This window comes from Tachyglossus aculeatus, chromosome 2 (assembly GCF_015852505.1).
Source record: "Tachyglossus aculeatus isolate mTacAcu1 chromosome 2, mTacAcu1.pri, whole genome shotgun sequence".
Taxonomy (NCBI): domain Eukaryota; kingdom Metazoa; phylum Chordata; class Mammalia; order Monotremata; family Tachyglossidae; genus Tachyglossus; species Tachyglossus aculeatus.
This window is the reverse complement of record NC_052067.1, coordinates 75117242-75144220: the sequence shown is the minus strand read 5'-3', so window position 1 is coordinate 75144220 and position 26979 is coordinate 75117242. Positions and strand designations below refer to the sequence as shown.

General features: G+C 41.1%; 1 protein-coding gene across 6 annotated transcripts in view; it reads right to left on the bottom strand.

Annotated features, from left to right (window-relative positions):
- Window positions 1–26979, bottom strand: part of HIVEP2 (HIVEP zinc finger 2) — a 253631-nt gene that overhangs the window by 28132 nt on the left and 198520 nt on the right. The window lies entirely within an intron of this gene.

Here is a 26979-nt window from a genome sequence, read left to right as displayed (position 1 = left end):
TCAAGTCCACTGTCTGGTGCTCAGAGAGAAAACAATATCTGGAGATGGCAACAAAAAGAAAACCAACGTGTGTGTGTGTGTGTGTGTGTGTGTGTGTGTGTGTGTGTGTGTGCTCTGTCGCTCATTAATTTGAAGCAAGGTTGGCAGGGACTATGTCTACCAACTCCACTGCAATGACTTTTCCCACGCACTTAGTAGAGTGTTCTGCCGACAGTAAGCGCTCAAAAAATGTCATTGATTGATTTATTACCCCTCCTTTGTATTTGAGCTGCTGGTCAAGACATTCCTCCCCAAATGTGTGCTGAGGCAAATTAAGAAGTCACAGAGAGACAGAGGCAGAATCACTAGTAGTCCATGGCTCCACACCCAGTCAGGGTTTAAAAAAGCAGAATGTAGACTCCAGACTAAACCTAATGCTAGCACTCAAGGATTTGGGCTATAAGCAATCAATCAAGCAACGCTGATCCCCACTCTTGCTTCCATGGGGAGTCCTACATGGATCTAAAACTATCTGTTCATCCTCTTTGCTGGGAGGAAAATTGGACATGATGAGCTTTCGCCACAAAAGACCCTTTGGCTCCCCGGAGAGAGTCCTCCGGCAGATCTGAGAGTCCTTTATCCTTCCAGTATTATGGTCATTCCTTGACAGAACAGAAATCTTCTCTGATGGCAAGCATGAATCACAGAGAGAATAAAAGAGAGACACCTAGTTCATGTAAATTTACTTTACAATAAATTACTTTGGAATGGGAAACTACAAGTTTCCAATTTCCCTATTTTCCCTAAACCTTTCACAAAGAGAGTTACTTGTGTGCAAAACTGAAATTAAACATGACTTTAGCAGTGGTAATTAACTCAAATATCTGCAGATTCATGCCAACCTTTTGCTACACTACTTTTGGGAATCACATTTGTGGCAGGAAGAAACATGCACAATCAAAATCTTATCAATGATTAACATAAATAAATAACTTTTTTCCCTTCATTTTTGGAGAGCTGTGTTCTGCTAATGACAGAGAACCACCCACTGAATTATCAATATTGGGTCCTGGGCAGTGAGAGATACAGAGATCAACTTTAAGAAGAACATTCAATCTTGGCTTCCCTATCTCAAGTTGGAGTTCTAATCAAGTTTCTTTTTCCAGAACTAGTATGGTTCGCATTTCGCATTTCACTCCCATGAAAATCTTAAGTACAAAGATATTACTGGCAATCTGGGAACCATATTGATGTCAAATGCACCTTTTAAATCAAGATTTTAAAATATTACAAGGGGGCATTACCACTTCCTACTCTCTCCCTGGGGAGCGCTAATCTGAGCCACTATCTACATAACAACTTCATTCTTTGGTTTCTTGAAGCTTCAGAAGGGTAATAAGATACAGAGGTAGGAGTGCAGAGGAGAGGTAGTTCTTTTGGGAACCTTTAACTGTTCGCATTCACAAACCATTAAAAAATATGGAAGCTGTTCTCTCATTACTAACCAATCGGCAGTCCCCATTACCTTACAAACTGAACAAATGTAAAGATCCATATAGCCCATAAATTATATATTATTTCTCTAGGAATAGTTTTCATCATTTAAAGGAGGGAGAGATAAACGTTTCATTTTGGTAATGTCTTTACTTCAATTATTGCCCATTACTCTTGAAGGAAAAAATGACTAAACGATCCTCCAGTACTTTCTTCAGTGTTCCTCTTGACTTTCAGATGCTTTCTCATTCCGATCAGAGATATGTATTTTTACATTTTAAGTTCAGAGAATATGACCCCACGATGACTGTGATTGAGGGGTTGAAACATTAAAAGGTTTGCTATTTGGGATCCTTTGCACACATCTAAAAGAAACACTTAGAATGCACTTTTTTAAAGCAATTTGGAGAAAGTGGACAATTTTAGCAGAGGAAAAAATAACCATCTTTTCAGTAACTACACGCCAGTAATTACACTATTCCCAGTGCTCGGATTATTGAGGGTACTTCTGTTAATTATTGTTCCAATCTTAACAGGCACATTACCAGTTAGGTGTATTCCTATTGTAATGACATTTGTTTTTTGATTATCCATACCTTATTCCATAAATAGATGCATGAGTGGAAAGTTAAATTGGAAGGATTTTCTAAAAAATTGATATACTGGAAAACAATAAAGTGTTAAAATACCAGATAAATTATCATGTAAAATCAAGGCTATCATAATAGAAAATTAAATGTATTTGACTTCAACAAACTTAAATGAAATAAGTTTGGACACCTGTTTTTCATTAATTTTATTTATACATATTTATTACTCTACTAATTTTATTTGTCCATATTTATTATTCTATTTATTTTATTTGTCCATATTTATTATTCTATTTATTTCATTTGTACATATTTATTACTCTATTTTATTAATGATGTGTATCTAGCTATAATTCTATTTATTCTGGTGGTATTGACACCTGTCTACTTGTTTGGTTTTGTTGTCCGTCTCCCCCCGTCTAGATACTGAGCTCGTTGTTGGACAGGGATTGTCTCTATTTGTTGCCGAATTGTACTTTCCAAACGCTTAGTCCAGTGTTCTGCACACAGTTAGCGCTCAATAAATATGACTGACTGACTGAATGAATGAACAGCCGCTAATCACACTTCCCCCCTTGAAGGCCCTACTGAAAGCTCACCTCCAGAAGGCCTTCCCAAACTCAGTCTCCCCTTTTCCTCTCCTCCTCCTCCCCTCCCCATCACCCGCCCAGCCCTACCCCCTTCTCCTCCCCACAGCACTTGTATACATTTGTACATATTTATTACTCTATTTTATTAATGATGTGTATATAGCTATAATTCTATTTATTTGGATGCTGTTGACGCCTGTCTCCTTGTTTTGTTTTGTTTTGTTGTCTGTCTCCCCCCTATCTGTTGCCAAATTGGACTTTCCAAGCGCTAAGTACAGTGCTGTGCACACAGTAAGTGCTCAATAAATATGGTTGAATGAATTAATTAATTAAAAAACAACAATGCTCATATCACATTTGATCACATTCAAGGCTACCAATCAATCACTAGTAGCTACTGAATGCTTGCCATATGAAGAGCACTGTACTGAGTACTTGGGAGAGTACAATAGAGTTGGTAGACATATTCCCTGTCCACAAGGAACTTAGAGTCTGCAGAGGATCTGGGAGTCCAGAGGTTTGACCAGACTGTGCTTTTACCCTTCTCCCCTTAAAAGATCTAGGTGTTATACTACAAAATCTTAAACCAATAAGGAGGAGAAAAGAAACTACAGCAAAATGATATCCCCACTAAGCAAACAGTACTTAGTTTTCTGGGATCAACTTTCTACCTAGAGGGATCATTCACCTAGTTTCATATCTCACAATCTTACCTTCAGGCAGGATGTTCCTTCTCTGGTATGCATATGGCATTGTACAACTTTATGGCTGATATCTGAATTTTCCTTACCTAACTTCCTTCTACCTAGGCTCCTCAATTAATCAATCAATCAATGGTATTTATTGAGTGCTTACTGGATGGGGAGCAATATACTATGCACTTGGGAAAGTACAATACAACAGAGTAAGGTGACATGATCTCTGCCCTCAGGGAGATCAGGTTCCTGCCATGGACATCTGTAGTTCAGGAATAGCTTCGGATACCTCCCATAGAAAACTATAGATTCAGGTGGCCCTGGGCCAACTTCCCCAAAATAGTGTATATGTAATTATTATCTATTATGCTGTGTGCCTGGCATTACGCATATACAATCAATCAATCAATCAATCGTATTTATTGAGCGCTTACTATGTGCAGAGCACTGTACTAAGCGCTTGGGAAGTACAAATTGGCATCACATAGAGACAGTCCCTACCCAACAGTGGGCTCACAGTCTAAAAGGGGGAGACAGAGAACAGAACCAAACATACCAACAAAATAAAATAAGTAGGATAGAAATGTACAAGTAAAATAAATAAATAAATAAATAAATAAATAGAGTAATAAATATGTACAACCATATATACATATATACAGGTGCTGTGGGGAAGGGAAGGAGGTAAGATGGGGGGATGGAGAGGGGGACGAGGGGGAGAGGAAAGAAGGGGCTCAGTCTGGGAAGGCCTCCTGGAGGAGGTGAGCTCTCAGCAGGGCCTTGAAGGGAGGAAGAGAGCTAGCTTGGCGGATGGGCAGAGGGAGGGCATTCCAGGCCCGGGGGATGACGTGGGCCGGGGGTCGATGGCGGGACAGGCGGGAGCGAGGTACAGTGAGGAGATTAGTGGTGGAGGAGCGGAGGGTGCAGGCTGGGCAGTAGAAGGAGAGAAGGGAGGTGAGGTAGGAGGGGGCGAGGTGATGGACAGCCTTGAAGCCCAGGGTGAGGAGTTCCTGCCTGATGCGCAGATTGATCGGTAGCCATTGGAGGTTTTTGAGGATATACCATCTTAGGCATCCATGTGTTCATTCATTATGGCCATCCCTGTGGCCAACCACAAGAAAAAGGTAGAATCCAACAAGAAGAGAAGAAAAGGTAAGCATAAGAAATTGAACAACCCCAATTCTTTGTCCTCTTGACCCCTATCAGGATGTGGAAGGTCTCAGAGGAAGAAAGAGGGAAAGGGAAAGAAGATGGGAAGAAGTCAGTGGTGGTAGGATTTTCCCTCTCCTCTTATTCTTTTCCTCTGGTATAGTTAGGTATTACAAACCCTGGTATAGTCAGGTTCTCATCCTGGCTTGGCCACCTACCTACTGTATGTAAGTCACTCAACTTCTCTGTGCCTCAGTTTCCTCACCTGTAAAATGGAGATGAAATACCTGTCCTCTCTCCCACTTAGACTATGAGTCCCATATGGTATTGGAACTGTGTCCAATCTAATTGTATTATCTATACCAGCCCTTACGACAGGCTTTAAAGCAGCATGACCCACTAGACACAGCATGGGCCTGGGTTCTAATCCCTTCTCTGCTGCGTGATCTTGGGCAAATCACTTCACTTCTCTGTGCCTCAGTTACTGGGTGCCCTACGTAGTCAGGGATTATGCCTGAACCATTATCTTATGTCTACCCCAATGCTTTGTACAGTGCCTAGCACACAGTAAGTGCTTAACAAATACCACAAATATCATTGTTATTATTATTATTATTAGCATAGTGCTCAACACACAGTAAGTGTTTAACAAATACCAAAATAAATCTTGTCTTTATTGAGGACTTTAAGTCAGCTCCATGGCCTTGTTCACAAAAGAGTGAAAGTAGTAATCAAGGCAGAATCTGGTTCTACTTCTGTTTTTCCTGGGCAATGGCCTCCACTTTGAAGCTTCCTGTGATGAACCCTGGAGGCAACTTTGATGCCTGGGGCTTGGGTATATATACAGCCCTGTCAGAATTCAATTGAAATGGGTATTGAAGACCAAACACTTATACTGCCCAAGAAGACAACCGCCATTCATCATAAAAAGCATTCACTTCGTGATGTACTAGTTACCATATCAAGGAGAAAAACATGATGAAAGAATGAGCTCATGATAAGCAGGGAAAGCGTTAGCTAATTCTGTTGGATTGTACTCTCCTAAATGCTTAGGACAATGTTCTGCATACACTAAGCACTCAATAAATACCACGCTTGACTGATTAGCTTAAAAATGTGATTTGCCTTCTATTCACCTGATTCTTCAAAAATAAACTTAATCTGGTAGTATTTGACAGCCTAGAGGGCAACTGCAAAATAAAATTCCAGAAAGGAAGTACCTGGAATCTACCTCACCTCTCAACCTTTCCAAAGGTCCCTTCAGGTTAGGAACTGGAATGGGTGAAGCAGCGTGGCTCAGTGGAAAGAGAATGGGCTTGGGAGTCAGAGGTCATGGGTTCTAATCCTGACTCTGCAACTTGTCAGCTGGGTGACTTTGGGCAAGTCACAACTTCTCTGTGCCTTATTTACCTCATCTGTAAAATTTGGATTAAGACTGTGAGCCCCATGTGGGACAACCTGATCACCTTGTATCCCCCCAGTACTTAGAACAGTGCTTGCACATAGTAAGCGCTTAACAAATACCATTATTATTATTATTATTATTATTATTATTATTATTATGCCTCACTCTGCCAGTAAATAAAGGGCTTTTGCCTCTAGGGTTGTTGATCTAGGACCTTGAACAAGCCCAGAAATCCATTTAGAAAAATAAACCTTAGAAAAAAGAACCACCTCAGTAAATTGATATTACTTACGTGCAGCAAAAGGCAACTGAGCAATAAATGGTAATCTCCTACATAATGATAGTTTGAGATTAGCAAATGTCTTCTTTCATAACCTTCATAATCTAATGTAATCATCACTGCAGTCATTTTAGATACTCTTATCACAACTATCAACATATACTATGTGAGTCCTGTTATATTATGTATTATATCAGGTGCTATACAAATTTCCCAAGATACAAAATTGCAAGTACCTATATGAATACTAAAAATTCAAGTATAAAAACGTTTAGGGAAACACACAGAAATCTGAAAGAGGATTTACTTTAACACTGACCTTTTCACTAAAATGACAAGGATTGCCTACTCAAAATACATCAGTATTTCCTGCCTCACCACCACACATAATGTACATATTAGCAACCGGATGGAAAATGTCTTCAAGAAAAAAAAAGTCTGAGCAGTGCCAGAGTCCAACTGAATACAGACTTATTTCCACAGGATGACTAGCTATCTGAGAGCCAAATTCATCTTAAATGCTTCTTTTATTGGTCAAGATTCCCATACAAGCCACAGTTCTTGAACTGAAAAACTAATATTGGGAAAGCACTGAAATGCTATGAAAAAACTTTTCAGTTAATTAGAGAAGGTTTCGATGGTAAAAAGATGTTGATGAATGGTTAATAACATTAATTTAAAATTTGTATTAAATTCTGGCAAATGTGTAAACCTGTTGGAATAAAGCTGTTTTGGTTCTCTGGTGTAGGTTTATAATGCTCCAGTAAGGACAGCATCATAACTTTTGGGGATTATGTGTATCCTAGAAACTTGAATTTACAAAGAAGAAATTTAAGGAGTGAACAATGAACTCCATTTTCACTATGTTCCTTATTTCTTACAAGATTAGTCAAAATATGTAAAACACTAACTCTTTTACATCATACGGAAAATAATTTAGCATGTTTCAAACAACTTAAATCAACCCAACTACTAAGTAGTAGGTGACATAGCTCATTTTGAAAGGAATAATGAAAAAAATGAGGGGCTACATACACAACATTTACAGTCGTTCCTAAACCAAGAGAACTGACACGCAATTCCAAGTAATAATGATAATTTTGGAATTTTTTAACTGCTTACTGTGTGCCAAGCCTGGCTCAGTGGAAAGAGCACAGACTTTGGAGTCAGAGGTCATGGGTTCAAATCCCGGCTCCACCAATTGTCAGCTGTGTGACTCTGGGAAAGTCACTTAACTTCTCTGGGCCTCAGTTACCTCATCTGTAAAATGGGGATTAAGATATAGTAAGTCCTATTTTGCACATAGTAAGCGCTTAATAAATGCCATTATTATTATTATTATTGTTATGCAAGATAATCAGATTGGAAACAGTCCATATCCCACATAAGGCTCACAGTCTAAGTAGGAGAGAGAACAGGTATTTAATGCTCATGTTACAAATGAGGAAACTGAGGTACAGAGACATTAAGAGACTTGTCCAAGCCCAAGGTCATATAGCAGGCATGTGATGAACCTGAGATTAGAACTCAGGTCCCCTCAATTCCCAGGCCCACACTCTTTCCACAAAACTTCCCTAGTTCCAGGCTGAACCACACAATTCACTGAAAACTTAAAAATTTTATTTACAGCAACAAAAACATGAAAAAAGCAAGAATATTTTCTCCATTTCCACCAAATTAACCAATTTTGTCTTTTGATTTATAGTCCCAGCAGGGGGACCCTGCAGTTTTACCTGGGAAATTAAACAAGATTCATTCAGTTTGAAATCAATCGACTTATAAACCCTATATCCTTTGCAAATTTTCATAGCAGAGGGACAGTTTTTCACCTAATAAATACTTTCATGAAAAATGGTAATTGAAACTACATAACTTTTTCTGTTGCCCAAAGCATGAAACCATATCATTTCTTTCCAATTTTTAAAGAGAGCCAAATTTGTACATAAGTACAGGGGTTAAAAACAGCTGTATCCAGTTTTACTTCAAATTAAATCAGATAAGTATGATGAAGGGCTACTTCATGTTTATTAGCATTTTATTGCATAGGAAACTTTGTACAATACCCTATTTTACATTCCAGAGTGAAAAAAGCCTACCCAGAGAACTCTTTGCAAATGTCCTTAGACACTAAGGGTGAATTAAATAAGTAGTCAGATGAAGAGGTATCGTTGGTGTGAATTAACTAGCAGCGTGGCTCAGTGGAAAGAGCACAGGCTTTGGAGTCAGAGGTCAGGGGTTCAAATTCCGGCTCCACCAATTGTCAGCTGTGTGACTTTGGGCAAGTCACTTAACTTCTCTGTGGCCCAGTTACCTCATCTGTAAAATGGGGATTAAGACTGAGAGTCCCCTGTGGGGCAACCTGATCACCTTGTAACCTCCCCAATGCTTAGAACAGTGCTTTGCACATAGTAAGCACTTAATAAATTCCATCTTTATTATTAATTAACCAAGAACTTCCCATCCCTATACCACTGGAGCTTACTTTCTTTGGAAAAGAACATTTATTTCTTTTTCAAAGGATTCTGGTTCAAGAAAAAATATATCTTTTTACCTGATGAAGATTTAAAATAGTGGGAATGGTAGACATATATCAAGTGATATAACAACTAGGATAATAACCTTATTTTAAAATCCCAGAGTAGTTTCCCAGAATTGCTTACACCAGAGTTGATTAAACTGGAAATTGAGACCCGCTGGGGGTCACGAGAGAGGTTTGAAAAGGTCTTTAAGATGGTAGCTGTGGAGCTCTAGACAGCTGACTGTTGGGTTGGCACATATTCTATGAAACATAGGCAGCCCCAAACTAATCTCAAGCTGAGGGAGACTCGGAAATGTCATTTGATAGCACCTTCAGTGTCTGAGCAAGGCTTACTCCAAATGACAAGGGACAAGCAAAGTTAACCTACTATATTTTCCTGACAAGAGCTTCTCTCTCAACAAAACTCGAGGTCCTGGACACAATCTGACTGTCAGCAGAGTCATCACTGAACTCAGAGTCATTGGTGAATGGGAAAATAGTTCTAACCTCGAGATAAACTCCACCCACCTTAAATTCACCTTTTCTCTCTTTTTTCCCCTACTCACTAGGCTTGCTCCTATGTCATTTCTCCACCTCATCCCCTAACCTCTCCTCAGTCCCCTTAGGCCTGCTATTATCACCTCTCCTGGAATTTTCAAAGAAAGTCATTACCAACAATCTCCCTTTCCCAACAGCATGGGAATCTTGCAACCCTTGTTCCAGAGACAAATTCTCTCCCAAGTTTGCGAGACTCACTGCAGTAGAGTAGAAAGTTGAGAATCACTGTCCTTTACATAGGAAATCATGAACAAATCATCTTCCTGGATTAACAAGAACATTCAGACTGAGGCAAACAAAACCACCCAATACTATTCTAGTTGCTCATTCAAAAAGTACAAACCTTTTGCGGCAGGCTGTTCTCCTAGGATAAAAGACATAAATTTGCAGCCCATGCAAATTAGCAGTTGAGTAGGCTTATTTGGTTTTTCAGAACATCACTGATTCTTCTAGACAACTGATTATCCAAAACCTAATGGCTTAAAAAGCTATGTTGCCAACCAAAGGCACTTAAGACATGATAATTGGACTATGTTATCATTGCCACCCGATTTGAGCATATTCCATGCCTAAAAGAATTAATTAGTTTGCTTTATCCATTTTTCCTCCTTCCCTTCTGCACATCACTGTAGCAACATCTCAGGACACCCTGTTCACACTGAGAAGTGAATCATCACAAGTCAACGGGCCCACTTGGTTCCTCAAAAGATACAAAAGGTGTAAAAATAGCTTGTGCAAATGAAGCAAACACAACGTCAGCAGCCAGATGAATGTGGGTGGTCAGATAAGGTTCTGCTGCTGTAAAGGGCAAATTATTAAGAGAACACTTGTCTTCTAGTTTAAAAAAAATTCAGGTCTCTTCTTCCTAGCCTCAAGTTAACCATTTGCAGCACTGGATATATGATACCTGACAAGTTCTCCTCTGCCTAAACTTGCGAGTTCCAAGGAGGCACTGGTAGAGAGTTATAGTGATGTAGTGTTGGGGGTTCAAAAAAACTAAATGATTACCATATTTGTACTTTTGAATCTGAGACACCAATTTGCTATTTTGATAACAACCTTATCTTTAGGACTAGACACTCTCTCTTTCAGATCAATCTGGCACTTGACAGGTTGACCTAAACTCTGGGTGAGTATGGCTTTCCTGATTGAAAATAAAGAACAATTACCACACTAATGCTTTGATCAACCAAGATTTCCAAAACAGGTACACTGGTACTTTATATTAGTCTTTCATAGTAAATTATGATATTTTGACATGGAGAGCTTTTGTCCAAAGAGCATACAGAGGAAAATAAATGTCAATGATTAAGTGTAAATGTAAGGAGAGGAACGTAGGTTTATGTATTAAAAGGCCATACCAAAGGGAATACCAAAGATTGTACAGTGGAAGGCCTTCTAGACTGTGAGCCTGCTGTTGGGTAGGGACTGTCTCTATATGTTGCCAACTTGTACTTCCCAAGCACTTAGTACAATGCTCTGCACACAGTAAACGCTCAATAAATACGATTGAATGAATGAATGAAAGGCCAGGAATGCAGATAAGGATGTAAGGCCCAGGTGTAAAATGAAAAGCTAGGCTTGGGAAATACTAACCACGAGAAGAAGAGAAGAATCGGCAAGAGGCATGGAAGCAAGAACCCACCGCAAGCCCTAGCTGAAGCAGATTGAGATCAGGAGATGGGGACCTATGGTGAGGACCTGACACCAACACACTCGACCAACCAATCACAGAAGGACACAGATGAAGAACAGGATCAGTAGTGGGAGAACAGGACCTGTGGGAAGGGTGTATAAGAGGGTAAATTTCAACAGTCAGTATGACTCTCTTCAGTTGACACTGTTCCCAATAGAGATCACCCATTGGATTGTGACCAATGTGGTGGCCCTCCTTGTTATATTGACAGTAGAGCTGCAATTGCTCCTTGCTGTAAACTTACAGCACCCTACCACCACCATCAAGAACGAAGCAACTTCTTGCCACTTCTGAACACCTTCTTGGTGTGGCTTTGCAGCATAGGCCTCCTGGGAGAACACCTCCCACGGCTAATGAAGTATTGCAGTTTTAGATTGTGAGCCCCACGAAGGACAAGCACTGTGTTTACTTCCCTCCTATGTATTCTCTTCCAGCGCATAGTACAGAGTTCTGCACACAATAAACACTTAATAAACAATTACTATTCTTACAACAACAGCAGCAGCATTTCCATCAGCAGCAGCATTCCACACTCCCTCTCATCTCGTTCCTTTTCTCTCTCAACTGGATTAGAGTCAACCAATCTTTCTGAGAGACTTCTAATAAAACTAGGAAGAATCTGTAAAAGGCGACATCCTCAGTTAGGCACTTTACAATGGTTTCCTTTGGCTTATCATCTGAGCTAAATACAACTGCTCTGACTTTTTAGGTTTACAATTTCTGTTCAAATTCAATGCCATTTTAATTAGATTAACTCAGGATTTCTTCTATTTTTCTTTTACAGGTTCATTTAATTTTTGTATCATCATCTCTATCAGTACTCCACCACATTCCCATAAACAGAAGTGATCCTTCAGAGAAGCAATGTGGTCTAATGGAAAGAGGACAGGCCTCAGTTTTCCTCATCTACTAAATGGGGATTAAAATACCTGTTCTCCCGTCTACCGAGACTTTGAGCCCCATATGGGATAGGGACTGTGTCCTATCTGATTATCTTGTACCTATCCCACTACTTGGCAGTGCCTGGCATAGAGCAAATGATTAATAAATGCTACAATTATCATTATTCGGTTGAAAACAAACCTCTAAAACCCAGTATGAGTCCATGTCAGCTTGCCAGATATCACTTCCTGTCGAAATGTTTTGCCACTGGTTTCTGTTTTGAGAATTTCCCAGGAGAGAAACATCCCCTCTCAACCTAACCATCTCCCCACCCCTGCTCCCTCTCCCCTAACCTAGTTCTCCCCGCTTCACAGACTTTGGATTTCCTGCCCCGCTTATCTACACCCCAAACTAGCCCACCCTTTTCCCTAGTCTCCAAATGCTGCCCTGTTCTATATAAATGGGTCAGTTAAAAGACCCATTTTTTAGCGGCTGCAATGCTGCTAAAAAATGGGTCTGTTCCATCAGAGACATGCTGCCCCACCTTCTATGTCCTGGCCCCTTCTGCAAATAACTGTCCCTGCTTTCTGAACTTCAGAGCCGAGGACCAGAATGAGACTGAAGTGGGAGGATGAGAAAGCAGGAAGCGTTGGAGGAGGGATACGGGGCTGCCAAGCTACCGGCACTGACAGGTGTGTCCCGGAATAAACACTAGATGAGGTAATGGAGGGCAAGACCTGGGCACATTCTGTGCTTTCTGATAAACCAGAATCTCTATGCTTCCCATTGTAAAGCAGTAATGATGACAATACTTGCCTTTCAGATACTCAAGATTTCTAAAGAAGGAGATAAAATAAGGATGACTGAACCCTAAGATGAAAGTGGTTCCACAGCTGATAAGTTTTACAAGGAATTCAATCACTTTTCTACAGGAACTTTCATAATTACCTTAGGTGGCCAGTGGATATAAAGACATGAAGTTATAGTAATCCTTAAGTTTGTTCATGAATTTCATTTTATCCACGAATACAAAAAAAAGTCTTTTTCAAAAAGCCTGCTTCGGTGTTCAGAAATGATTACAAACATACTAATGTTCTAGAAAAAGCAGCTATTTATTACAGAATGTTTTGAATAAGCAATGGTGAAGCTAAGACAAAATTCTTTGTGTGCCTGAGAATTCACATTTCACGTGGAAAGTATTCACAAGCATTCCATCAAACAAAACACCTTGATGGTTCACAGGACTCCTGAGATACCAGATCTCAGATCTCTGTCCAGTCATGACCCCTTTCCTAAATTGAATCATACACACACACACACACACACACACACACACACACACAGAGGTATGTCTATTCCTAATTTGAAGCTGTTCATCATTTACATTTTTATAGGAAAGAGTTAAAAAAGCATGTATAGCCTCACCAATGTATGGGAAAAAATCTTTTCTGCTTGGCTTTAGGAACATGGAACAAATACAATGATATATTTCACATCCGTTATCTTCTATTTGTGACAAATGATTTATATAGTATAATTTCTATCCCAGTGGCTCCTAAGCATGGATTTTCCAAAATTTATTGGCGTTGCCCATACAGTTTTGGATACTCGTGCCTTATTATCACTAAAGTAAACAAGAGTCCTGCTAAGTTACAGTTTCCTTATTTCTTTACATTTGTTCTAAATACGCATTGCTGGAAGAATTCTTTGATATTTCAATACTTTCCTATTCCAAATGACTTTTTAATAGGGAAGTCAGGGCTGTTCTTTAATATCACGAGCCTTTTGGCTGACTTTTGCATGAGGTTAGTGTTTTCTTGTGCATTCCTCTCATACACATGTGAAGTGCCTTGTATCTTTCCCTCTGGAACTGAGGTTAAGCAAATGTTCATCAGATCATATAAGACTATAAGAGATAAAATTTGTAGAAAGAGAAAACAATATGGTAGATAAATAAAACCAGGAGTATGAAATCAAGAACCCTCTTTCAAAGCAATCCCAACATCTTTTATGGTACGTATCAACCAAACTTAGCAACATCACTTTAAGAGTAAATCCCCCTGAACTTGGCAATATGATAATATATTGTTTCTCCCTGATGCAATCATATCATTCAAGCTGCTCATCATAATATCCTTGTTTCCTGTCCTCCTTTTCAACAATACAAAGTCTAATATGTATTTACTCAAATTATTATTGAAACCCAGTAAGAAAACTCTGTTTATTCAAAGTCACTGTAGTTCTACTTTTAAGCTAGGTCTAAAAATAAAACAACTCAAGCAGACGTAGATGTAAAATAACTAACGGTAGAGTCTATGTTTAACATTTTCTAACCTGAACATCCCTTAACCCTATGGCTTCCTCCAGTTATCACCCTATCTCTCTTGCATCTCTCTCCCATTCCACTCCAGGCTCCTTGAGAGAGTTGTCTACGTCTGCCGTCTCAGGTTTCTCTCCTCCAATTCTCTCTTTGAGTCCCCCCCCCCCCACCCCCCGCAATCTGTTTTCCATCCCCTTAATCCACAGAAAACACAGAAAACACAGAGGTCACAAATGATCTCCTTCTTGACAATCAAAAGGTCTCTACCCCATCCTAATCTTCCTAGACCTCTCAGCTCAACACGGCCTATCACCGCCTTCTCCTGGAAACGTTATCCAACCTCAGTTTCACTGAGATTGTCCGTTTCTGGTTCTCCTCCTATCTCTCCTGCCGCTCAGTCTCAGTCTCTTTCATGGACTCCTCCTCTGCCTTGCATCCCGTAACTGTGGGGATCTCTCAAGGTTGAGTTCTGGATAACCTTCTATTCTCCATCTACACCCACTCCCTTGGAGAACTCATTTGCTCCCATGGCTTCAACTACCACCTCTATGCAGATGATTCCCAAATCTGCATCTCCAGCCCTGATCTCTCTCCTTCTCTGCAGTCTCGCATATACTCCTGCCCTCAAAACATCTCTATTGAGATGTTCCGTCAACACCTCAAACTTAAAATGTACAAAACAGAACTCCTTATCTTCCCACCCAAACCTTATCCTGCCCATGACTTTCAAATCACTGTAGACAGCACCACCATCCACTGTAACCTTAGCCTTATCTGTGACTCCTCTCTCTCAATCAGCCCACCTATTCAATCTATCACTAAATCCTGTTGGTTCAACCTTCACAACATCACTAAAGTCCATCCTTTCCTCTCCATCCAAACTGGTACCAAAATGTTAATCCAAGCATTGATCCTATCCTGCCTTGACTACTATATCAGCCTTCTTGCGGACCTCCCTGCCTATTGTCTCTCTCTACTCCAGTCCATACTTCACTCTGCTGTCCAGATTATTTTTCTACAAAACTATTCAGGCCATGTTTCCCCACTCCTCAGGAACCTCCAGGGGTTGCCCATCCTCCTCCACATCTAGCAAAAACTCCTTATCATCAGCTTTAAAGCACTCAATAACCTTGTCCCTCATACCTCACCTTGTTACTCTCCTGCTACAACCCAGTTCACACACTTCGCTCTGCTAATGCCAACTATTCACTGTATCTCGATCTCACCAATATCTCACCTACATCATACTTCTGGCCTGGAATGCCCTTCCCTTTCATATCTGACAGACCATCTTCAAAACCTTATTGAAAGCACATCTCCTCCAAGAGGCCTTCCCTGACTAAGCCCTCATTTCCTCTTTTCCCACTCCTTTCGGCATCTCCCTAACTGGCTTAGTGGAAAGAGCATGGGCTTGGGAGTCAGAGGTAGTGGATTCTAATCCCACCTCCGCTACATGCAGCTGTGTGAATTTGGGCACTTCACTTAACTTCTTTGTACCTCTGTTACCTCATCTGTAAAATGGAGATGAAGCCTGTGAGCCCCACATGGGACAACCTGATAACCTTTTACCTAACCCATTATTTAGAACAATGCTCAGCACATACTAAGCGCTTAACAAATACCATCATCATTATTCACCACCATACCCCAGCCCCACAGCATTTATGTACATATCTGTAATTTATTCATTCACATTAATGTCTGTCTTCCCCTCTAGACTGTAAGCTCGTTGTGGGCAGGGAATATGTCTATTATATTGTATTCTCCCAAGTGCTTAGTACAGTGCTCTGCAGAGAGTAAGTGCTCAATAAATATGATTGACTGATTGCCTGACTATGTTCCTTTCTTCAATGAGAAAAAATGCACATTAAATTTGAAAAATGAATATTAGCTTACAAAGCAAACAGCTCACTTTACTAAAAATCCACAAAATGTAAGCTGAAAAAAATATATTAGTAGATTGAAGACCAAAAACAGAGATAATTATTCAATTCATAACTCATTTTCCACTATACCTACTTTCTTCTATGGAACTTTTTACTACAAAGATGAACTTTCCAAAACAAATACACAGGCCATAGATCATCTTCCCAAAGGTAAGGATTAATGTTTTATTGACAATTACGGAAGGTAAGCAGCTTGGCACATAATGCCAAATTTCTACAAAGACGACCTGTTCGGATATGGTAATCAGACTGCCACAGGCACTGTTTGTCCCATAGACTGACGTACAACCACATTGTTTTGCAAAAGGGCAGGACCAATTAGATGTCTTGTATTATTAAAATCTTCTTTTCTCATCTGCTGCATATCCTTCCGCTCTTCTCTTCTGAAAATCTATGCAATTGGGTCGCTTTGTCAAGCCAGTATTTATGCACTGAAATGAAGAGAGCAAGATGGTCTGATATTTTTTTTTCTTAAAATGAGGAGAATCTGAGTGGCTATTTTACAGGAACAGATACAAAAACCAAAGCACACCCACCTAAATACAATTGTCCAGGGAGAAACCTGATACAGGAAAGTAATAACTGCAATGCATTGTTTCATCTTGCCCGGTGCTCGGGTTTCTCTGGGGGCCCTTCCTCTGACTTGTTCAGGAGAGTACTTGAGAAATGATAGGCTCTCCTCTCTCAAGTTCTCTCCACAGCAGAGCCAGAGAAGGAGGCCGCCGATGTTTACTTTGGTTTACGTAAGTGATGCCAAAAGGAAAAATGAATCTGTAAACATCAAATCCCATTAATATGCTCAGAATAAAGAGCCTGACCTTGCCTCAAGGCAACCCATTTCTCAGGGAAAAGCCTCCCACTTCAATCAAAATCAGACCAAATGCTGTCAAGAAATCCAGCTGAAACCTCTGTGCCACAGCCCACAAAAATGCCACAAATAATCCTTTACTAGATAAAAAAGAAGAAGAATTTCTAGAGTCTATCTGCCCAAAGCCTACTTGTACAAGTTTCTGGAACAGACTCAAAGGCAAGAGTAACACCCTCTATAATAAGGCCCTATTTAGAGCCTGTCCACCTGTAACAATCCAACTTCTGAAAAATCCTCATTTCATCATATTTTGCCATCACAACCATGTGGACAACCAGGCCAATCTCCTTTAACTACAATTACCTGTACATCATCTACAATTATTTGACTTGCTATTAATAGTTAACTCCCTGCCAATAGATTTGGGGGCTGGAAGGTGATTGCAAAGGTTTTAAGTGCATGTGATTAAGTGCATTTGAATGCAATCAGATGCAGGTACAGACTGAGTTTTGCCAGTCAGATTTGGTGTTACCTATGCCTGCCCACGACATTAAAAGGGTTGCATTTTTTGATTCAGCTCTGATGAAAATCCCTTGATGCTGTTGTAAGTAGATCTGACATTACCTTGGTTTGGATCCAGGTGCTAGTGACACAGGGACAAAGGAGTCTTGGCTTATCCAAACACGCTTTCCTTTTTCCTTCTATTCCTCCTCTCCTCTCCAACTGGGAATTGGAACACCCAGTGAGTCACAGGAAGGGTCCCACGGGGGGCACTGAAGGCTGCAGATGGTTATTTGGTGGTGGGACCACAGAGGAAAGCTAGCCCCCCCCCCCCCCCCCCCCCCCCCCCCCCCCGGCACTCCTTTTCCTTCCAGCCTTTAAGATATGCACACTGTCAAGGGGAAGACAAACTGTAGACTTTTTGTTTGGCTTGCCAGAAGGGTTATTCAAGGCAAAGAAAAGCCATAGCTCCCCTCAGGGAGTCATGGCATGAAAAAAGCTTAAGAATTCCTTTGTTACTCAGAATAATCTCTTTAATCAATCAATGGTATTTATTGAGGTTTTACTGTGTGCACAGCACTGTTCTAGGAGCTTGAGAAAGTACAAAAAATAGGGTTGATACACATGATCCCTGCCCATAAGAGGATTACAGTCTACACTGGGAGACAGACATTAAAATAAATTACTGATAGGGGAAATACTAGAGGGATATGTACATAACTACATATCTACATTCTAGAGAAGCAGCATGGCTCAGTGGAAAGAGTCCGGGCTTTGGAGTCAGAGGTCCTGGGTTCGAATCCCGGCTCCGCCACTTGTCCGCTGTGTGACTTTGGGCAAGTCACTTCACTTTTCTGGGCCTCAGTTCCCTCATCTGTAAAATGGGGATGAAGACTGTGAGCCCACGTGGGACAACCTGATCGTCTTGTATTCCCCCCCAGCGCTTAGAACAGTGCTGCGCACATAGTAAGCACTTAGTAAATGCCATCATTATTATTATTATTATTATTATTATAACTGCTGTGGGGCTGGAGTATCAAAGGGCTTCATGTAATAATTAATAATAATAATTATGGTATTTATTGAGCATTTACTATGTGCCGAACACTGTACTAAGCATATGGATACTAAGCATATAGACACAAGTAGATACAAGCAGGCCAGTCCCTGTTTCTTAAGTGGTACACAGGAATGCTGATAAATCAAACTGTGAACCCAGCCAATGACCAAAATGTTAAATCACTGATGCTCCACAAGTTATGCAAACCCCATACTGAAAAATTTTCCTTAACCCAAGTCTTTGCCCTAACTTACTTCCCAGGTTTTGAAAAAGGGAACTGTTCTAATCGGTCAGAGATTAATTTTTCCAGGGCCTGAACTTCAATTTCTGCTGCCTATTTTCTACACCTAGTGACTGTTGGTCTTTAGCCATTTGATATGTCATCCTGCACTCATGAATAACTGCCCTCAACATAGCCAAAGTCCTGACATTCCTGGACAGCTAAGTCATGTACATATGTCCACTTCTCCACAGCAGAGGGAGCAAATGGCTGCCTTAATCCCTTAGCAATATCTTTCCATAGGATGAAGCACAAAATTCTCCCTTACGGACTTAAAGTCAAACAATAGAGCCTTGCACACCAAAGTTCACTGCCAAACTGAGCTCTGTTTAGAGGCATATCTGAGGGTTGACTGGGAGCGGGTGACTTGGGAATATTCCTGGACTTTCCACCCAATATGTCATTAAATCCTGTCACTTCTAATAATAATGATGGCATTTGTTAAGCACTTACTATGTGCAAAGCACTGTTCTAAGCACTGGGGTGGATACAAGGTGATCAGGTTGTCCCACGCGGGGCTCACAGTCTTAATCCCCACTTTACAGATGAGGTCGCTGAAGCACAGAGAAATTAAGTGACTTGCCTAAAGTCACACGGCCATAAAGCGGCAGAGCTGGGATTAGAACCCATGACGTCTGACTCCCAAGCACATGTTCTTTCCACTGAGCCACGCTGCTTCTCCACCTTTACAACATTTCTAAAATCTGCCCTTTCCTCTCCGTCCAAACTGCTACCATGCTGAGCCAAGCACTTAGCCTATTTTGCCTAACTACTGCTTCTGTCTCCTCGCTGATCTCCTGGCCTCTTGCCTCTCCCCACTCCAATCCATACTCCACTTTGCTTTACAGATCGTTTACCAACAAAATCGTTCAGTCCACGTCAACACACTCTTCAAGAACCTCCGATGGCTGCCCATCCACCTCTTCATCCAACAAAAACTCCAAAACGTTGGCTTTAAAGCACTCAATCACCTTTCCCTATCCTACCTCACCTCACTAATCGCCTACTACATATAACCCAGTCCGCAAACTCCACTACTCTAGCCAGCTTACTCACTGTGCCCTGATTTTGTCTACCTTGCCACCGACCCCTTTCTCACGGCCTTCCCCTAACACAGAACTTCTTCCCCACTCATATGCACCAGACCACCACTCTCCACCTTCAAAGCATTATTAAGGTCACATCTTCTCCGAGAGGCCTTCCCTGATTAAGCCAACCTTTCCCCAGCTCGCTGCACTTTGGTCTGTGACCTTTGGACATTTGATATTCACCCCACCCCCAACCCCACAGCACTCATGTACATATTTTTAAATTTTATACTATGAATCACTTATTTAAATTTGATGTCTGACTCCTCCTCTAGTCTGTATGCTCAATTGGGTAGGGAACATGTCTGCTAATTCTGTTGTATTGTCCTCTTGTACAGCGCTCTGCAAGTAAATGTTTTGATGTTTGTCCCCCCCCTTCTAGACTGTAAACCCACTGTGGGCAGGAATTGTCTCTTTTTATTGCTGAATTGTACTTTCCAAGTACAGTGCTCTGCACGCAGTAAGCACTCAATAAATACGACTGAATGAATGAATGATCAATAAATATGATTGATTGGTTGACTTTCTCACAATGGTATAGTCATGGTCTCCCCATTCCAAAATCTAACACTGCCCAAACGATCCAGATTCTGAAGGAAAGGGCTCTGAGGGAGGCTCACTGTGGATGCTCTGGAGGGGACATGAATAAGCCTGCTTTCAACTCAAGGGGAAGATGGGTTTGTTTCCTCTCTGCAGCTCTTAGGGTACACTATAGCACCTTCAAGGGTATGCACTGTAGAAGAGTGGGAATATATTAGACTCCAGAGTGGTCTGTATAAATCCATGGACAAGAAGGTCATAAAGGGCTACTAAAGGGAACGTTAGGGAGGTTCAAGGAAAAGTTAGGAGCGTTAAATAGCTCATTCCTCACCATTATGATGGCTCCCAAGTGGGGAACTGTCATACCACTCCTTCATATATTCTGTGGCTTCAACGGGACTTAGAATGATAGGCTGAAATGGCCATTTGTCTGTCTCAGGATCGGCACTGATTATGTCCTTACAGTGTCTTCTATCTCCATTTACTTTCCAACTGCCACTGTTTCCGTTACTTTTTGATGTTGATTGTGATGATTATTTTCTGTGGTTTGATCAAGACTTAGTAATAGGACTATCCTAATGATTCCATGTCACAGATTTCTAAATTACATACCTGGCCTTGGTTTATTAATAGTTTCTCTAAAGCACTTAAAGCTTGTTATTCTTAATGAAATTATAGTTCACTCTAGTTAAACATCCATTAACAGCCAATAATAACTGAAGATTTTAATAGATATTTTAACAAATATAGTTATGAACCAACAACACAAATTTTTTTCTTGGATCAAATCCATTTGCCTAATGGGGTTTCCACAGCACTGTTGTAAAACCTAATCCATTGGTATCCCCTTGAAATGTTTGATAAGGTGTGAATTTATGTATGTGAACTTGCTGTTTTCTCTACTCTCAGCCCTCAAATGTACTGACGATGAAAAAAAAAAGGATCCCATGAATACAACCAAATAAAATGGGGGTTTATGAGTACAAAGCACTGGAAACAGTTATTTTTTTTCTCTCCAGGGGATGGCATAAGGGTGGAAATGATGTTGCCAAATTATATTACCATTGAGACTGTGGTCAGAATTGCAGCTACTGCCAAAGCTCAGATACACACATGGTAACTATATTTGACATTCTCTTGGAGACAGACAAGTTAAATGGGCATAGCCTACATACAAGTGGTGGGTCATGCTTTAAAAGTTTCAGATGATCAGTTAGAACTTGTTGAATGCCCACCACAGTATATGTAAATTACACTTTATTAAGTTTTGACCCAACTCAATTCTTATATTTTCAAAATTCGAGATAATTTCCACATTTTGGAGTTCAGCTATTTATTAAATGTTGAAAAATATTTTTGGCCTTTGAGTCATTAGAAAGTTCATTTAAGATCATTTTGATAATAATAATGATGGCATTTGTTAAGCGCTTACTATGCGCAAAGCACTGTTCTAGTTTCTGGGGGGATACAAAGTGATCAGATTGTCCCACGTGGGGCTCACAGTCTTAATCCTCATTTTACAGATGAGGGAACTGAGGCACAGAGAAGTTAAGTGACTTGCCCAAAGTCACACAGCTGACGAGTGGCAGAGCCAGGATTAGAACTCATGACTTCTGACTCCCAAGCCCGTGCTCTTTCCACTGAGCCATGCTGCTTTTGGTTAATCAGTACTCATGATTTAATTTACATATTCACATGGATTTAAAATTGAGAGCGACAGTGTTTGGAATATATAATTCATGTTCTGCCAAACCAAATTCATTTTAAGTAGTTCAAAACATTGACCAAACCTTAATGTGGCCGTGTTATGCCTAGTCATAATAAACATGCTTTTGCAAGCCATGATTTAAAGAAAAGTTTAAATTCATAACACTAACAGAGTAAAACAGAGAAAAGTTCTTTTCAATCTAACCCTAAAATATCATGAGTCCTGTGAAAATTGCATTTGGCCTCCAAAAATTTTAACAACCCACTTACATTTATTCCCTTCAAATTCCCATCTCTTTCCTTCAAATTAATTCAGTCTTCCTCTACTGCTTAATAAGAGAACAAAGGCTTCGGTGCCTTGGCAAGGATACTAAGCTTCATGTCAAATCCAAGAACCCTCCACAGAAAGGATGTAGAAAGGAAAAACAAATGGCCTTCAGGCCAGGTGGTGTCCATTAGGCCATAGTTTGGGATGAGGTGGGAGGACTGTATTTTAGGCTTGTGGGTAGGTATTCATTGTCTTGAGTGTTTTCATGAAATGTAATTTCAATATCAATCAGTGGTACTGGTTGATCGATTACTCTGTGTGCACGGCACTGTACTAGATGCTCGGGAGAATTTAATAAACATGATCTCCACCCACAAGCCTTACTTTGTCACTAGCCAACTCCTGCCCTAAAAATGACAGAGTAAAAAAAACCACAAGAATGAACTGAGATTTTTACATATTTCAGTCATCCTTCTATATGTCTAACACAAAATATAACATTTCTTTTACATGTGTGTGTATGTGTGTGTGTGTGTGTGTCTAGAGTTAAATACAAGTGAAAAATTTTTAAGTTTAAAGTGCCTGGATTATTACACGGGAATATTTTGAAGGCAGGGACTACATATACCATGTTCTTTTGTGACTCCACCTTAGGTACCAAATTTTCACTTTGGGCACGGGAACAAACAGGCTCATCAACTGTCAAAGGATGGGGCTTCAGGTAGGTGGGTTAGAAAAAGGGCAGGAAAGAGAGACACAGCCAGAGACCACACCAAGAGAGCCCAACAGTCCCAGTCCTAACGGCAGCCAAAGACATGCCCAAAGACCACAACTACCATGGCACCGCAGGGCTGTGCCCAGACATGAGTTCAGATCAGAAAGGCACAGAGACTATCACTAGAAATAGAACCCGAGAGAAAAGAGAGGGAGATCAGGAAGAGAGAGAGAACGACAGGCAGGGAACCAGAGAGGATTGAAAGGAAAATGGAGATGGAAGAATGCTGAGGGACAGTATAAAAACACAGGAGGGCAAGGACAGAGAAAAACAATGTTCTTCCTGGATCTCCTTGGAACTCCTGGAAGATATAGAGGTTGAAGAGTTGGAGGAGAATCATTCAGGCATGGCGGAAAAGTTGCGAGATGTGCCCCAACCTTGACCCTGGGGGGAAGAGGTCAAAAGAAAGGATTAAGGGGCCATAATGGGGGGTGGGGGAGGCTATCCTCTTCTTGAGGGGGTGTTCAGCCCAATCTAACTCCAGACATGAGGTGCGGGAATGATGCTCAGGCCAGGGTTCTGAGACATAGGGAAAATGAGATTGAGAGGGAGTCAGGACTGTAGAAAACACTAGCTTCATCAGCACCGGGGTGAATTTACACCCACATTACTTGCACAGACTTGGAGATTCTTGTTATAAAGAGCCAACTGTTTCCTTTCTCCAGACTGCTATTTATCAATGAATTCCAGTTCTCCTATAACAGAGGGGATATATCCTTGCAAAACCCACATTGAGGAAAACTTGTGCTGTAATACTCACTTGTTCAGATGCCACATGCATGCACACAAACCCTTTCTTCCAGTACTGCGTTGCATGGTACCCAAACAGGCCTGTGTTGTTGGACAAAAATTCCCTACCTCCTTTACTGCATGCTAATCAAAATGCACTGTAAAAACATATTCAGTGATTAAGGCCGGATTACTGCAAGGGCTCAAAAACCCCAATGTGTGGCCCACAGTCGTGCAAGCTGCTAGTGCCGCAAGAACCTCCACTCCTGCCAAAAGCTACCCTCAAGCGCAGCTGAATTGGGCATGCTTCCTCACCAATCACACTCCTCTCCATGCCAAACCTCCCTCCCCTCCCTGTAGTTCTGGCCAGTTGCCTGGGGCAATCCCTGCATGTGAATGACAGAAGGCATGGGAAGACGTTGGAACAGGGAGTGAGGTGACAGTAGGTGAGAGCTGAGCATGGGTTAGGTCAGTGGGAGAAGAAGGAGACAGCAGAGTTCCCCAGCTGGCTGGTCCTGTCCAGTGGTGTTCCCTAAGGCCACATCTAGTCTGGAGTGCCCCTGCCAGCCATAGTACCTGATCCTGCTCCCTTAGCCTGTATATCGCGGGGAACATATCCAAATTCCTAACTTAAAAAAAAAAAGAACAAGCTGGGGAAAAAACTGTCAGTCAATCATAATCATTGAGCACGCACTGTGTGCAGATCACTGCACTAAGTGCTTCAGAGAGTACAATACAACAGACACATTCGCTGCCCACAACGAGTTTACAGTCTAGAGGGACTGTAAGATCATTGGCTTTTATCCCTGAATCAGGAATTTGGAGTTTCTCCCTGGGAAGCAGCAGTCACGCACAGGCAAAGAGACCTAGGTTGGGTTAGTGGTGTTAAAGGAATTAGTAACTGGTTAAATACTTTTCCATCTCCACACATACAGTGCCAGCAAGTAGGTGGCTGCCCCTCCTCTTCATCTTCCCAGCCAACTGGACATGGTCTGCCCTACTCAGGAGGCCCGAGGTAGCCACTCATTTGACCACCCACCAGTGAATCTGCCCTTTATGGGGCCAGGCCATGTGGCTTGGGAAGATGTGAGCCTAGCTATACGTGAGGACAGGTATGCCTCCCCACCCTGGATCCTGGTTTAATATGCCAAGGGGGAGATAGCAAGGAAGTCCCGGAAATTGCCGGGGAGCTTTGCTCTCTCTGCTGCCTCTCTCAAAAACATCATGCTTTGTGTGACATGGTAACATCACGCATCTAGTTGGAGGTTCTTTCAAAATTGATTAATCCCATGCCCTAGCAGGGGCTTATGTGGCCCTGGCTATGGACAAATTGAATGAACTCTTTGTAGATCTTTCAAGGACAAGAAACACCCCAAGCCAGGATAATGCTGAAGACAAACAATTGCATCAGGAAGGTTAACATTTGAGTGGAGACAACTGCTCATTAAAATTAGAATTGGAGGAGTTCACACTTTCATGTATTAAAGGAGAGCAGTTTGCTGTGCACACAGAGAAGTGTCACCTTTTGGATGCAAAGTGCTTATAATTTGAATGTAATAACATAGGAGCATGTTTCAAGTTTGCTACAGATTCCTTTTCTATAGATTAAAGTAGGGAGTAGAAGAGACAAATATAAAGACCAGCAGGACAAACCAGGATAAGATATGCATAAAAGCACAATACCGTAATCAATTTTTTTTCTGTACCCAGCCCCACACCAATAATAATAATCATGGTGTTTGTTAAATGCTTTCTAGGTGCCAAGCACTATACTAAGCAGTGCAGTAATAGAAGATAATCGGGTCAGACAATGCTACTTCCTTCTGAGTTGCTCTGACTTGCTCCCTTTATTCACCTCCCCCCAAGCCTGCCCCATAATTCCAGTCCCACAACACTTATGTACATATCTATAATTTATATTAATGTCGATTTCCCCCTCTAGACTGTAAGCTTGCTGTAGTCAGGGAATGTATCTGTTTATTGTATGTATTGTACTCTCCCAATAGCTTATTACAGTGCTCTGTACACAGTAAACACTCAATAAATACGACTGACTGACTGACAGACAGAGTCCTTATCCCACCTGGGGTTCACAATCTAAGGAAGAGGGAGAACCGGTATTTAATGCTCATTTCACAGATTCATTCATTCATTCAATCGTATTTATTGAGTGCTTACTGTGTGCAGAGCACTGTACTAAGCGCTTGGGATGTACAAGTTGGCAACATATAGAGACGGTCCCTACCCAACAGTGGGCTCACAGTCTAGAAGGGGGAGACAGAGAACAAAACAAAACATATTAACAAAATAAAATAAATAGAATGAATATGTACAAATAAAATAGAGTAATAAATACGTGCAAACATATATACATATATACAAATTACAGATGAGGGCATTGAGGCCCAGAGAAGTGAAGTAACTTGCCCAAGGTCACACAGGAGCCAAGTGGCTGCGCCAAAATTAGAACTCAGGTCCTCTGACTCCCAGGCTAACGTTAGGTTATGCAGCTACTCAATACCAGATCATTTCACCAGCATTTGCACATCCTCACAACATCCTTGCAGCTAGAGAGAAAGCAAAGCAGGGTCTGTTTGCTTCATTTAAAACCATCTCTTCTAGGATTCATTTGAGAACTTTAGCTTTGGGATTGCCACAGGCAGACACAGCCAGTAAGTAGTCTTTAAATGTTGCTGATGGAATGACTAGGTCAGAAGAGATTTTATAATGGAAATCAAGTCTACGACACCATTATTCAAGTTGTGCTGACTCTATTTAGTTCATAATCACAATGGGATACGGGTCAGTATCAGTATCAAATATTTGTTGAACTGTTATGTATGTGCTGGTCCTGAACAAGGTGCAGCAGGCCATCAAACTAAGCCAAATTCATGATCCCTTGTCTCTGAGGATGAAAATCAATCACTTATCAAGAACTTACTATGTGCAGAGGACTGTTCTCAGCCCTTGGGAGAGTACAACACAACAATATTACAGACACATTTCCTATCCACAACTAGTTCACAGTCTAGAGGGGGAGACAGACATTAACATAAAGAAATAAATGGCAGATATGTAAATAGGTGCTGTGGGGTTGGGGGGTGGTGAATACAGGGAACAA